This window comes from Argopecten irradians, chromosome 1 (assembly GCF_041381155.1).
Source record: "Argopecten irradians isolate NY chromosome 1, Ai_NY, whole genome shotgun sequence".
Taxonomy (NCBI): Eukaryota; Metazoa; Mollusca; class Bivalvia; order Pectinida; family Pectinidae; genus Argopecten; species Argopecten irradians.
Genome location: NC_091134.1, coordinates 51,465,366 through 51,482,144, shown reverse-complemented (window position 1 = coordinate 51,482,144; position 16,779 = coordinate 51,465,366). Strand labels below are relative to the sequence as shown.

The following is a 16,779-nucleotide window of genomic DNA, read 5'->3' as shown; positions in this document are numbered from 1 at the left end:
AGGAAAATGTGGAAATCAGTAGGTATGTTTTCACCCGTAGACTTACATAAAATGTACAATTTCTTCTCTATGCGCTCTTTACGTTTTATGTTGCTTTGATACACTTCACGTGCATGCTAGATGTCAGGATTTTACCAGCCTTTTAATCAATTTGAAAATCGGGAAGATTTTATTGTTCATAAATGGAGTGAATTAAGTCCATTGCACACGGAAAATCACAAACAGAGATGGCACCATAGATAAAAAAACGAATGAATAAAATATCATAACTAATAGTTAAATAAATGATGTGGCCTTATAAACAGATTCGATGTCCCGTGTCCGTATTTTATTTAAAGACAATGGGATGTCATGAACAAATCATAATACCATCCTTGCAATCTCAAAAATATATAGCTTATACTGTGAACGTAGTCATTTTTAAAGTATTTGAAGCGGTTATTTATCTATACCGCTATATCTTTGTTACCTATATCAAGCCACCAAATTGCGCTTATTTATATCCGCGCTATTAAATCATAATTTAAAATTTTCACAATTGCGCTAAAATGTAACTACGTTAAAATAAGTACGTTTGCAGTACATGGAGTTTTAATTGCAAATTTAATTAAGTTTTAAATGTCAAAGCCACAAATTAAACCTTGGTTCAATTTGCTCATTTGTTTTACGAATCATGTATCATATTGAACGGACGTGAAGCCTTAATTAAATACCATACACTGTAATTGGTTGGCTTTATAACCTAACAGGGAATGAAGCACGTATCAATTCTCCACAAATGATGCATGTCTTTTTGTCTTTATCGCACAGTTCAGACAGAACGATATGTTTACACCACATGTACAATACAACTTTACGGCGGGTACGACAAATGAAGCAGTACAACCTCTTCTTAAGTTCTTCATTTTCACGTCGAAGTTCTGAAAAAGATTAACAAATTAACAAAAACGGTAAACAAAGTAAACTATTACATGTTAGATAAGAAATGTGTAATGAAACAGGTATACTTAGTATAGCTCATACTAGTTAATTTCGAAGAAAGCATTATGCTGTTTACTACTCATATTTTGATAAAGAAAAGTTATTGCCAAAAAAGATATACGAATACATCGATATAACTATTGAAATAATCCCGTCTATTGCTTTTTTAAATAGACAGCGTTATGGTTAAAAGAAGTTGAATTGCCTCCTTTTAGAGGTCCAATTGTACTTTCTGGCGTACGTGACTAATCGTGGAATAGAAGTGTCGTACGTGACAAGTTGGTTAAATTTTGTATGATCAAAGTGCTCTCCCCTTTGTTATGCTTCATTCTGAGCAGTTCCTTTATAAATAATTGCAAGAGGGTTGCCGGTGAATTTTGTCTGTACTCTGTTGGTCATAAAACCATTTACAAATTCTATTCACAACAAATATTTTTCCCACCCACCATCTCCCTTTTTATATGAATGTTATTCAACTGTTGTCTTTCATAATGGTGGTTATTTTCCGAAGGGTATCAGACAATGTTGCTTCAATCTACTACTCGTCTCATCACCTACGTTTTTGTGCTTTTTAGTTCGTCTGCTAACTACACAACAAGGAGACTACGGCACGGCTTTATTCAAGAGAGGGTTCTGTGACCTTTTCCTTGAGAGTGGCGATGCGCAGCAAAAAACTTTGGTATTGATAGGAATAATTATGCACTCGACCTTCGTTTTCGGGGTCAGGTGTAAAACATTTCATTACATAAGTAATATGAACATTTTAATTTACAATACTGAAAGATTTTTGAAGAAAAATTGATTTTGTTTAATTAAATTTACTGGTCTAAAGACTTTTGTGTGTTTTGTGTTTATATGGAGATATTGGCTTCATTGATAATTCAAATAGTTACCATTTGTGGTATCCCAAACAATTCATAAAGCCGTGTCCACTTTCGCCAAATTAATAATTCAGGTAAATATATATTTGAATTGTTGTGTTCTTTTTTATCATAATAACGATAAGCCCAACATGCAATTTATCATACGTGACTCGTTGACTTTGTGAGATATGATCCAACCGCAATTTTCTTGTCAAAGTAAATCAAAACTCAATGTTGGATTTGTTTTGTCAATTCCGGACAAACAAAAAGGATGGAACAGAAATATACACTAATAAGCTTAAATATAATTTGGTAAAAGAGATATGATTCGAATCTGCCGCAACGCGTCAACAGTGAGACATATTTTAGTAAGGTTTTCCATGATGCATACAGACCTTCCTTCAATCATATTGCAAGGAGTAAACTATATGCATGCACCGAGTAATTTTACCAGGCTAACCTTTAAACCATACTTATATTTGGTGTATCGATCACATGTGGAAGCAAAATATTGGCGGTTTAACTTAATAAATTTAGCATAGAAAAAAATATGGGTTTTGAGATCCACAAATCATATTTTGTTAAGAAATCTCATTTGCTCGAAGGCTCCCCAGTCCACTGATTATGTCCAAATTACCACCCCTGATATAAGCCGGGCAGCATGCATAATATACCGGGGTATATTATGTTAAATCAATTCATCTTCTTTATAATTTCAATGGTTCTCATGTCATACAATTATCTTGAACTGGTGTAGTCATACTGAAGCATTACATCGTAATTAAAATGCCATATCCATATTCCGCAAATGAAAATATATATACAATAAATAATATATATAATGAATAATATAATATTTATATATGCATTATATTATATTATATTATTTGCGCCATTTGAAACACCAAATGATTGTATCAGGCATGGGCGCATTTTTTTTTTAAATTTTATGATTTCCAATGAGTTCTCTTTAGCACAAAGTCACCGATGACACCTATAAGTGGCCACATACCACACTTTCCGCCTCACCACTGACAATTTAGAGGTGATGCAACAGGAAATATATATCTAAAAACTCCGGAAAGAACTAAGGACAACCGGGATCGTTTCCCTTATACAACAGGGAGTCGTATCCTACTGGCGCCCGAACTGTACATAACCAAAGGTACCCTTTTAATGTTTTAGGCCCACTGAGATGATTTGTATTCCTATTTGTTCTATACTTACATACCTTCTACGTCTTTCGTAAAGACCTTGCCTTCTGTCTGAAAGATGATTAAAACAAGATACAATCAAACTTCTATATGGTGGTTGATAGTAAAGTAGCCTATATGTTTATTTGTGATTTAATAATTTGTATTGGGTCGAAATTAACATGAAAGACATGTCTTTGAGATGTAATATGTTGTCGTCTTTTACTATAAACTCAATTTTTTGTTAGATCGGAGCCTAACAGGACTCGTCCATGTGTTCGATTGGTATCGTCAATAAACGCTTACTCCAAAGGGACATTTTATTATCCTTTTTTGTTCTTCATAAGTTGCTGTAGAAATATATAATTTGATTTGGTATTGGTTTATTGCTATTACGGTAATGCATTGTGCTTTACTAAAATTATTATTCGTGAATCCAGAGCTGATATGCTTACCATGGTTTCTTTGTCAAAAGGAAAATTGTTATTTACTCAAGGACAGTTTTTGCTCCGTTTGAACTGAAAATACTTGATGCACTGAAAATGAAGAAAACAATTTATGACGTAAAAATGTAATTTCATTAAAATCAAAGAAAGAGATATATAAACGTGGATCACAACATGGAGCCAATATTTAAGGTAATGTGTACTCGGCCACTACGACAAATTCAAAATTATGAATTTACATTTATGTATTTGAACGAAAATACAAGTGAAGATATTCAAATTGAGATAACACATAGTGTGTTACATTCTGCAAATCGACAGCCAGTGTTTAGGCTATTGAACATTTCCGAAGTTAAATGTGACGGAGTTTGAGCTTAAATATACTATTGCAAGACGGTTTGTGTAGTGTGACTTTTGCAAGCTCTTTTATAAAATTACCAAACATTAAAACAATGATTTACACACCTGCTATAGTTTACGATCAAAGTTAAAATTCTGGTATCTGCTTGCCTCGTTAATCCCGCTGGTTGTACGAATACCGTCAGTTATGCATCTATGTACATGTATATATAGCATCACTTGCTATGTATCCACCAATGTATGAATGAAGTAACGTAGCAAACCACAATGTCATATGTGCATTACACCCCGGAAGAGCTCCATATAAAGCATGACTGTCATGTGGTATAAACCACAAAATAATTATACAAATTTGTAAATACTTATCCCGATTCTTGTACGCAAAAATATGACACACTCGCTCAGTAAAGCGGATTTTGTATTCCTTTTGTAGAAAAGCTTTAGAAGTTCTGAGTGCATCATGATATCTACCAATGTTGTGATGCGGAGAATTTGGTAGAATATTGAGTGAGTAATATATAGTAACACTTCATGAGAGCACATATGATATACATATCAAATAGCAGAGCAACTTATCAGAAAAAGTTTGAAATGAGTGTGCTTTTTGTCACTCGTAAAATTAAATAAGATGTGAAGTTCTTTACTGGGTGCCCTTTGTGTTTTATTTTGATATATTCTTGATACATTATATGGTTGATGCCAGGATATAACCAGACAGCATTTTAAACATTCTGAAAATAGGAAAGGTGTGGTTTAAATACATTGCATACGGACAAACATGGAAATGAATACGAATGTAAAACGGTAAATTGTATATTAATTAGTTTAAAGCTATCTTGAAGTCGGAAGCACAGATTTTATTTTGGAAGCAAGCCTATACTTTCACTTTCACGCTGGCATTCATTGTCTTGAATGTTTGAAGAATGCATGTTGTGAAGTAAATCATAAGGTATAATATCAATTGAAAATGCATGGCTTATTATGCTTGTTAAAACCACATTATGTTTTGCAAGCATATCCGTATTCAAAGCAAGTGCACCCTTTCTGAAAAAGACTATCGCTTTGGTACATGTATGTATATGTCATCTTTTTCGTAAAATCAATGCTCCGTTTCTCACTTTGATTTCAAGACAGAAGGGTGTCATGAAGGTTTTAGACCCTGTTTAAACTAATGATATTTTGTATGACTATATATTACGTCCTCCATAAACTCCCTAACTATATAACTAAATAACAACAAACTAATTGTATGCAGTTAGCTGCTCGGCATCTGGAACGACAGAGTCAGCGTTTAATTCATGTATGTGTTATATATTACGTACAGGAATACATAGTATGCTCGCCCAACACACTTTCCCTCTCAGATCGAGCTTATATAGTATAAAACCAAGCCCGACACCCAACCTGAAAACCGCTTGTGGGTAACAGGAGGTGTACCAGCCCAATGCTTAAGGTTTATAATTCGCTGGGATTTCTATTACATTGAATAAAAACCCGATCATCAATCACCCACTGATCATTGATATTGCCTAAAGATGCTAAATACGAAAAACAAAACGCAAACCGGCCTTGACAAAAACACAGCCATGTATATGTTATATGTGTATATATACATATCGATATCACCTAAAAAGGTTAAATTGAATAGGTCGTTCCTGTAGCTAACCGAACTCTAGAATGACCAAACCTCGCTACCCGATACCCTACTAGCCCACCTAATCTCATTGGACGAATAAAAAACCGCACGTGCTCTACAATGCCACGTGTACGTTATGTAACTGCAGGACAAATATTTCCCGCTATTCTACGAAACGCGGGAAATTTAAAATTCTTACATGTAGGTGTACTTGAACATAACTAAAATAATAAAAAGTGTTTATGTATTGGGGCTATCATTCGGTATTATTGTTAACGTGAAGATTGTTATGTTGTTATATTTGCATGCTATTCTCTATATGCGCCATTTGCATAATAATATCAAAACGGATTCGATGTGTATGCTGATGTAAAGTCGAATCTGGTCAAACAAGCGCTCTTGGTACATGATATCAACACTAGTTAACATAATGGCATGGCTATTTGGTGCCAGAAATATGTACGTAACTGAAATGAACAGTGTTTGTATGTTTTGCCAAAATTTACAAACAACACAACAATCTACGAGTCAATAATAACCATTAATGTTAAGTTGGATGCATAGACACATTTTAGCAACTAAATTATGTTCAAGTACACCTAAGAAGTGATATCTACATCGTGTAGACATACGAAAAATCGCTAGTTTAACCAGGGTCTTAAACCTCAATAATAATAGAACCATGTGTGCAATCTTGTAATATACTGGCATAACGGTTACTTTGATAATGGTTAGAATCCAGAACCTACTCCGGATATTACATTGTACTGTGTAGTGTGTACTTGTGCATTACGTCACCAGACGCTGGGTACAATTGGAATAGTCTAGCATGAACTAGTGTTCGTCGTTCTCACCGGGCTCATTACATGAAGCTGTATAGTCAATACGCTTCATTTTGGCAAAGAGGATATCAGAAGAACCTGTAGTAGAACGTCTACACGTAAAACTGTGAGTAATGGCCGAAATAGAGTTAAATAGTGTTGATAAATTTAACCCGCACGTTGATCCATCCCAACTAGGTCAATCGTGGAAAAGATGGCTTCGGGGATTTGAACTTTTTGCAGTCGGAAAGTGGGTAACGGATTATACTCAAAAACGTGCGTTGTTACTGCATTGTGCAGGCATTGAAGTACAAGATTTTTTTTACTTTGACAGAGGAAGAGAACGATGATGTTTTTCAGAAAGTGACATTAACTTTGAATAAATATTTTGAGCCCAAGGCTAATTTCCCGTATGAAAGATACTGTTTCCGAACTATGAAACTGGAGGAAAATGAGACAATCGAACAGTTCATAACACGACTTAGGCAAAAAGTGAAACCATGTAAATTTGACAAACCGGATGAACAAATGCAGTCATTGAGAAATGTAGGTCAAATAAATTACGCACAAAACTACTGGAAAAAGGGCATGATTTAACACTCGATCAGTTAAGGACGATGGCTAGTACGATGGAGTTATCCGTCAAGCAGGCCCATTCTATGGAAGCTCAGGAGGGGCTGGTGAGTTCAGTAAATCATGTACAACATAAAACTTTACATCCTAATCACAACAGATGTTTTCGTTGTGGCAAGGCATGTCCTTTTGCCCGAGAATGTCTAGGAAGAAAGGAAAGCGACAATAACTACATATCTGGTCAAAACACTCGAGGTCACAGTCGTGCTCGTGGTCGTAGTCAAGGTCGTGGTCGAGGTCATACTGAAAGTCGCAGTCAAGGTCATACCGAAGGTCGCAGTCAAAGTCATAGTCGCAGTCAAGGTCACATTAGAGGTCGTGGTCGATCAACACATGTGAAATATATTGATGAATCACAGGAATCAGAAAATAGTGACACAATTTATACAATGTTTCACGTCAGTGTCCAGAAAAAGAACAATCCATACAAAGTCACAATTTCATTGAACAATTCACCAGTGGTGATGGAAATTGACACAGGTGCATCAATTACGGTGCTAATTCAAAAACAGTTCAACTCAATGGTGGAATAGGACGCTTCGTTGAAATTGAGGTCATCTAATGCGAAGTTACGTACATATACAGGAGAAACCATACCCGTCATTGGTCAATGTGAGTTCAAGGTAAGCTACAAGGGTTACAGCGGTAACTTGTCAGCAGTCATAGCATGTGCGGACAGTCCATGCTTCTTAGGTCGCGACTGGTTGACACACATCAAACTTGATTGGAAGGAAATTTTGAGATTGGCATCTGAGAAACCTGTCAATGATAAGGCGTTGAGTGATATTCTCGACAAACATTCCACAATGTTTGACCAAGGCTTAGGTAAAGTCGAAGGCACGAAAGCGGAAATCAATGTAAACGAGAATGAGGTTCCGATTTACTTCAAAGCACGCCCCGTGACGTATGCGCTCAGAGATAAAATTGAGACGGAACTTGAACGGTTGGAAAATGAAGGTACAAGTGTACTATTGAATCAGTCGAATTCAGCGATTGGGTAACACCCATTGTTCCGCTAGTGAAAAATAATGGGTTATAACATTAGAATTTGTGGAGACTACAAGGTCACAGTGAACCAAGTCGCGAAGTTAGATAACTACCCCATTCCCAAAACTGAGGATCTCTACGCAACACTTGGGGGAGTACAGTTTACAAAGCTTGATCTCAGTCAAGCCTATCAACAGTTGGAGCTGGACGAGGTCTCTAAAAAGTACACGACGATCGACACATACAAGGGTCTTTTTAGATACAATAGGTTACCCTATGGAATCTCATCAGCATCCACAATTTTTCAGCGTACTATCGAAAATATTCTCCAGGATATTCCAAATGTTGTTGTGAGAGTCGACGATATTCTGGTAACAGGTCGTACCCGAGAAATCAACGTACATAATTTAGAGCAAGTTATAGTGAAACTTGACAAGGCCGGTGTACATCTCAAAAGGGATAATTGCATTTTTATGGCACGAGAAGTGGTCATCGGATTAATCGCGACTGCAGTCAACCGATTGAGGACAAGGTCAAAGCGATTAACGAATCACCAGCTCCTACGAACGTCAAGGAACTCCAGTCATTCCTAGGCATGTTAAATTATTACGCATGTTACCTACCAAACCTGTCGACCGTGCTTGCACCGTTACATGAACTATTAGTGAAGGAGGCGAAATGGAAATGGACGTGGCGTCCAATCAAGGCGTGGAACCAAGCAAAGGAGATGCTACACTCCTTGCGGCTACTAATACATTATGGTCCAGAGAAGGACTTGGTCCTATCATGTGATGCCTCACCTTATGGTTTAGGGGCAGTGCTGTCTCATGTGATTAATGGTGAAGAAAGACCGATAGCGTATGCTTCTAGGACACTCGTTCCCGCTGAGAGGAATTATTCCCAGTTGGATAGGGAAGGAGTGTCAGTGATTTTTGGAATTAAGAAATTTCATCAATATCTGCTAGGTCGTCACTTTACAATCTACACTGATCATAAGCCGCTACTAGGTTAAATGAGGTCTGACAAAGCCATTCCACATATGGCTTCTCCGCGCATACAACGATGAGCGATATTTCTGTTTGCGTAAGACTATGACCTACAATATCGCGAAGGCAAGAAACAAGCAAATGCCGACGGATTGAGTCGTCTACCACTCAGTGATACTGTTACATATGTTCCAACACCAGGAGACACCATACTCGTGCTGGACTACTTAGAGTCAACCCCTGTCAAATCGGAGGACATAGCTAAATGGACATCGCAGGATACATTGTTACATCATACCTCCTGAGGGTCGAGCAAAGTTGTTACAGGATCTACATGAAGGGCACCCCGGGATGGTACGAAAGAAAAACCCGTCGAGAAGCTACTTTTGGTGGCCCGGGTTAGACAGCGATATCGAGACAAAAGTCAAATCTTGTAACGATTGTCAACTCATCAGCGCGCTGCCAGCCGCAGCACCGCTACACCCTTGGCCATGGCCAGAATCTCCATGGTCGCGACTGAATATAGATTATGCTGGTCCGTTCAAAGGTCAAATGTTTTTATTTGTTGTGGATGCACACAGCAAGTGGCTAGATGTCTACCCTACAACGACATCTACATCTTCTGTAACGATTGAGAAGCTACGACAAGCATTTTCACAAAATGGACTACCAGATGTTATCATATCTGATAATGGTACGTGTTTCACTAGCGATGAATTCACTGAATTTATGAACGTGAATGGCATCAAACACATCAAAACAGCTACGAAACACCCATCATCAAATGGATTAGCTGAACGCTATGTTCGCGTGTTCAAAGAGGGCATGAAAAAAATGAATGGAACTGTTGGTTCACTTTACACAAAGTTACAGCGTTTTCTGTTATCATATAGGACAACCCCACAAACCACTACAGGCAAAACACCAGCTGAACATTTGTACAACATTAAGATGAAAACAAAACTGGACTTGATCAAACGTCCCAACAATGATGTCTGTCAATATGTTGAAAGGAAACAACAGACACAAAAGGAATATCATGATCAACACGCGAAAAGTCGTGATCTAGATGTGGGGGGAAATGTATCTGTGAAAATTTTTTATGGAGGTCCAAAGTGGAGACATCATTGTATCTTCTACACCTCCAGAGACTCCGACAGATAAAGTGGACACACCAACCAAGTCCAAACTAGTGTCTTCACCAGCGAAGGTACAGGTGTCACCATCGCCGAAACCACAACGAGTGCGAAATAAACCTGTGTACCTGAAAGACTATGTAAATTGAGTTTGTGTTTCGTGATTGCTTTATGCATTTGAACTTTTTGTTAAAAATAACAAATCTCAAGTTAACGCGATTTGAACTGTTCATTTTAGATATCGTAATTATGTCCGTACCCAGATAATGGAAACTGTACAAGTATTGTGGTAGCCAGAGTCGTATATCTTTATTTTCTAGATTTCAGGACAGAGACATTTTTATAACAGAACGAGTGGCATGGTTTGAATGCTGATTGAGAAGTTTATTTATGAGTTTGAATTGGACAGTTGAACTTTAGACAATTTGATGAACAGTTAATTTTCTTAATGATATGTAATGTTAATTTTGAATTAATTAAGTCGGGGATGAGATGTAATATACTGGCATAACAGTTACCTAGATAATGGTTAGAATCCGGAACCTACTCCGGATATTACATTGTACTGTGTTGTGTGTACTTGTGTATTACGTCACCAGACGCTGGTTACAGTTGGAATAAAGCATGGTATAGCATGAACTAGTGTTCGTCGTTCTCACCGGGCTCATTACATGAAGCTGTATAGTCAATACGCTTCAAATCTCAATAATGTATAGCATATCTGTACTTATTTTAGCAGTAATTTTATAAGTTTGAACTGCCAATTTATCTACATCGCAATGTTTTGTAAAGAGTAGTTCTGGTATTGAACCACCGAGTTGCGTTTATTTACATCTGCGTTAATCAATCATAATTCTTTTTTGTCGCATATGCTTTAAAATTTAACTGCGTTAAAATAAGTACGTTTACAGTGCATGACGTTTTAATTGCACTTAAATGTCAAATTAACAGATCGTGGGTCAATTTGGTGTAATACTATATCTTGTAACCATGGACACACCAGGTTAGAATAGTAAAACCAAAGTAATGCTAGAAATCAGACAAATACCGATTCAATAAGAGAAAATGCTAACAATATCTTTTAAAAATAATATTTATCTGCCTTTTTAAGTATCGTGACGTTCCTAACCTAGTTTTGTTCCTTATTTGACTGTACCATAGGGTTATTTATCAGCTAATTCCATATTAGCTTTGTTATTAGGTCAAGGTCTGTACTGCCTCGGGTCAATGTAACAGACCGAGGCCTGATAACAGGGCCAATGTAGAACTAGCTGATTAATGATACTACTCTTAAGTAACTACATTCTTCATAAATTCATGAAAAAAGAAGAACATACAGAAATGATTCACAAAACAATTTAATGAAATTGAATATTCATTGACAGTGATAAAAGCTCTTATTTCCTTTTCTTGTTATAAATTGTCAAAAAAAACCATGTAACGGTATTCATGGTACCAATGGTGAACGCAAATACATGTACTCAAAACGCTTTGTTTTAACAAAAAATACCCAAACTGGTTCAAATATTTTTCTCAATTTTTTCCATGTTTTGTGACTGATACAAAGAGTAATAAACAAATTAACCGACTGTAATTCACTCTGTTAAAGTTATATGTGCCGTAACTGGCCGAAAATTTGGACATGTTATTATTTCTTCAATTATCTATTTAAAACCATAAGTTTTAATGAATAAAGCTGTGAAAAATCATTCCAATGGACAGACACACATATGTAATGCCTTATAAACGTTAGTTAGAATGCATAGGTTATGCACTATGAAATTTTTGTTTTTATGCCTTATACATGTTTAGATTGAAACATACATTCAGAAATCACTTTACAATTACTAATAATACTGTAAAAATGTGCAACGAAATAATGGACAACAATAAAGCTTCATGGTCTGACCGTATGTACTCATTTCACTACACTGAAGATGTTAATATAATGATTTTTGGCAGTACTACCATTTCAGCTCTTTCTTGTACTTGTAAAGTTAAAACCTATACACTGAAAGTATTGTAATTCTCAAAATGTTGGTAACTTTTGGAGTTGAATAACATATTTAAAGCTCTTCTAGATTCGTGACTATGAAAAATACGGCACATATAACTTTAAATATGGACTTTAAAGCAACACCTTCGTTTCGTGTTTCTCGACTATCGTCGAAGGTGAGACAAAAACGCTCATGGGTAAAATTACTACCAGCTTTGTTGATGAATTCCTGGAATGTCCTTTGAAACAGCTTTTTTCTTTTTTAGAAAAATGGATTCATTTATACACTAGTAGAAAAAAGTATAAGAAATGAAAAAAGCGCACAACCGATCACAAATAATATATGAAGGGGTTAAGGTATATCCAGTTCATCCGGCTACAGATGTCACTCTCTTGGCAGACGGAAGCTTAACGAATATCTGTGATTGGCCCATTTAATTATAATCGAAACTAATTTCGCCAGTCATGTCCCTCATCTTCTCCTTGTAAACTCTGTCAAACTTTTCATTCTGTGCAACTGTCAGCATGTTCTTCCACTCACCAACGATTCCTACATCAAACAAACCAAAAGAACTTTTTTATCAAGTAATGCTTCCAAAGAGCGGAAAATACAATGACAATTAATCAAACTATGTTATGATATTAAAACTGAGATGCAATTTGTAAATACAAGTGTTTCAAAGTATACACACATAAAACCCGTGTTTTACAACTTGAGTAGTGGTTAGTTTTTAAAGCGTCAATACCAACAATTGCTATGTCGTTAAGAGTAAATAATATTTATTGTAAAATGATGTTTTATGGCGGGGTTTGTGTGATCACATAATTTATAATTATTGTCTGGGTCTGTCGTAACATTATTAGTAAATATATACGCCAGATTTCATTGAATAATACTTATTACAAATTAATTTTGTTTGCTATGCATGCTCATGCGTATCCATCAAATACATCATGTAGACCAAATTTCATGGCGGTTCACAGAACGTCCCGTCAAACCAACCTTATTCCTAAATGTATTGCCTTCCTGAACTGCTGTTTGCATTTAAAACATTTGTTCAAACTCAAATTAACTATTATAACTATTTTGAATAGATGCGGATGATTGACATGCATGCAAGCGCGAATTCTGAATACATAAAAGATTATTTCAGGTGGCAAAATACTGAAGTATATTTTCTCTTATTACTGAGTGCAATACGATTGCTTTCATTGTTTTTGGAGTGAGACACACACATTGTAACTACCTATATTTCTTGCATACTGATCTTTCTCTTCTTTCCCTCATATATGAAGTTGGTAGCAACTGATGTTTTACATAGCATTTCCATTATATAAGCTTATCAATATTACAACGTAGGATATAATTATATGAATATCAAGAGGGAGTAATCACCTTTCTTGTATATCGGCATTCTTCCGTTGTCTCCGAGATGTTTCCACAACTCACTTTCACCAGCAATAGAAGTATGTTCTTTCTTTAAGTTGTCAAATGATGCAGTTTCCTCGACCTTTTTCAAAAATTTCTCGTCACGGTCCACTTTAAGAAAGTCTGCAATCCGCAGGATATTTCTATACAGATCCTAAATATCAAGAACAACTATTAATTACACGATTAAGTGAATATTGATTTATCTTCTACTATGTCGAAAACAAATTGTACAACAACGTACCAAATATGAAAACTTTTTGAATTTTGAATATTGAACTTTTGGCACTTTCTCATTCTTGTAGAATTTGTTGATCACACCAATAAATAGGAAACGGTCGTGATGAAATTTGACATTGAGCTTATAACAAATGTTTCTTTCATAGCGAAACAGTCCTATTTAATAAGCTAAATTTGATTATACCTCAATGAATGACTAAGCATTTTTAATGGTTAATTAATTTTTTCACATTCGCTGGCTTACTGAAATCATTTATCAACGTATACGTGTTGTAACTATGATAGATTTATGTTACATTTAAAAATCTCGTGGTATTTTAGGAAAGCAATTTTCAAAGTTGACAATTAGTGATTATTTATCAAGCATGGGCCTTTGAGTTGCTTAGGTCCATATAGTGTTAACGCCTTGGTAGAATTAAATAATGACCGAGGGCGTAGCTAACACCAACATGATATGGACCGAAACAAAGATCCTTTAACTCTATATTAGATATGTAGTTTCCTTTGACAAATTCATATTGATAAAGAAAACAATATACTTAAGCATGTCGGGTTTTTTTTATCATTTTAACAAAGAGAATACACAAAGAGGAATTAATTTTGTTGATCTTTGTCAGAAATATTAATGGTTACTATTAATCGTGATTTTTTTCTCGCTAATTCATCCTTATTCGCTGCTTGTGAAAGCAATGTTGTAATGCAGTTTGTCGTGCATATGTCTATCAAACTCCTGATTGTAATGTCTTCCTTTTACCTTTTTAAGATCTTCGAATCTGAGAAACGATATGTTTAAATCTGGATTAGCGGCCATAGCTGAGTTCCACTCCTTTGTGTGTGTAAACCATGACCCGCCAGATCCTATAACTGTTCAATAGGAAAATATCATGATTTGTTCATTTGTAACAAAATCAAACTATGAATTTATCTACTTCACATTTCATTCTATGTTACACTTTATTGTATTAAATATAATTCAGATCATATAACTGTACAATAGCAAACAAATCATGATATGTTGATTTGATTCAAAGTTAAACTATATCTTATTTTTTTTATTTCATTTAGTAAAGCAATGTATGCTGATAAACGAAAATGTATTTTGTGATGCATGTGATGAAAGGATACTTATAGTGCCCCTATTAGATATATCCAGTATTCAGAGATACAGATTTCGTTCTCAAACTACAGGCGAATTGCAGGTCGTCTCAAAAATTATTTGCTCGATTTCTTTCATCAAAACACTAAAATGTATGTATTATCTTTGTGATACCGAAACGACTATGTGACAAGAAACGTTTTCAAGACACGTTCATTATGCATAAAAACAGTTTTTATACATATCTACCACGGATCAGCAGCAGTCCAGGTTCATGTCCGCTCAATTATACCAGAAAAACTACAACATTACATACACTCTTCCGATAGGAAGGCATCAAGATACCCCTCCATATTCCCACTATAAACATGAATTCTTGATTTTAGACTGGAAGGTGAAGTATGAACAGGCCGCGTCTTTTGGATTTCGCAGAACGTAGATGATCTTCAGTTGTCCTTCCATGGCCGCCTTGGGGATAAATGGATAGGACAGATGTGTGTGGAACATTCTTGGAGACCCCATCCTGTCGATGATACTGATATCTTGATATTCCATCATTTCTGGTGTTCCTGAGTATTGGAGTGTGCCTGTCTGTATCATCCTGGCCATATTGTACACCCCAGTGTGTCCCTAGAATATCGCACAATAACATGAATGGCTAAAGAACGTTTGGAAATGATGGATTGAACAGTCTGTTTAAGGAAAGATACAAGGGCATGCAAATATCAATAGGATCTTTCCCTACTTTGAGGGTAGGACGGAGAAATATCTACCTGAAGAGGTGATTCATGGTTATTTAGTCCGAAGCTTGCCGCGAATCTCCTCCGAGGTGGATATTTCCCTGTACTACTCTCTAGAAAGGAAATGGTCCTTTTCCTACATGTACCACTGCAACTTCCAAAATTATCAAAACAAATTATAGATACGCAACATCAAATAATTTTGCCCCTGCAACTTCGAAAAATATTAAAAACTATATATACGCGATTTCTGCCCATGTATTCTTTTATTTTAATATTTTTGAAATGTTAATTATGAATTCATTCTTATAATACCACGTTGACAGTAATAATTTGGTAGAATGTAAACTGATTTCAATTTTGAAATTCTGATTTTTCTATGTATTAATTCTTTCAAAACGAACGATATTTGTATAAAGTTATTCGTTAAATGACATTGAATACAAAACAAGTGACAAAGCTAGTAAAATTTTAAACAATTTGCATTTACAGTGCGTTCCCCTGTTAATTAACAGAACATGTATTTTGTCCTTTCACTCCCTCTTGACATTGTGGATACATACAATTATATATGTGCCACTTGTTCCGCTTTGTAAATATAATTTGGTAATTGACAGAACATACCAGAGGTAAAAATGTTCATGGTAGTGTTTACAATATCACAATGAATTACCAAATGTATAAATATGATTGGCAAAGTAGGAACGTTTGATTTTCTGAAAGAATTTGCATTTTCATTTTGAGCAAATAGACCATTTCTGTTCATGCAATACATACCTGACCTTGGAAATGTACAGAGGAGGACATCATCAGGCCTGGTCTGAAATGAAGCTATCTTGTCCAGCTGGTCTTTAACATTACCCCGGGTATCTCTACCAAACGTCCGACCTATACAACGCTTGAATATGATGGTGTTTCCATGGTCATCGGTCTTCTCCACTAGCTCCATTATAAACCTTTGACAGTGAAATGAGATTGTAATTTGAAGACTCTTTCATATGGGGATATGTATACATGATAGGGATATTCTATCCGAGGGTCACACAGTATCATAGAACCCGAGGCTTGTACCCGATTCCTAGGGTAGAATATCTCTATACTCATATCAAAATACGAAAGAGTATGTTTTGCTCATACCTCGACGTTTTTTTTATTTCAATTATATATTCACTCATATATTGTACATCAATAAGCATGAAATAATAGAAACCTACAAAATTCACGCTTGTTTACCCG

General features: G+C 35.7%; 1 long non-coding RNA gene and 1 pseudogene across 1 annotated transcript; both read right to left on the bottom strand.

The window, feature by feature from the left end:
- Positions 1-521: 521 nt before the first annotated feature.
- Positions 522-4,118, bottom strand: LOC138310718 (uncharacterized). Its single transcript, XR_011206476.1, has 4 exons — positions 3,949-4,118; positions 3,493-3,573; positions 3,076-3,109; positions 522-920 (listed from the first exon to the last, which is right to left on the bottom strand). It is a non-coding gene; the product is annotated as an uncharacterized lncRNA (long non-coding RNA).
- An 8,354-nt stretch (positions 4,119-12,472) lies between these two features.
- LOC138331675 (sulfotransferase 1C3-like) lies at positions 12,473-16,492 on the bottom strand (annotated as a pseudogene).
- Positions 16,493-16,779: the final 287 nt, after the last annotated feature.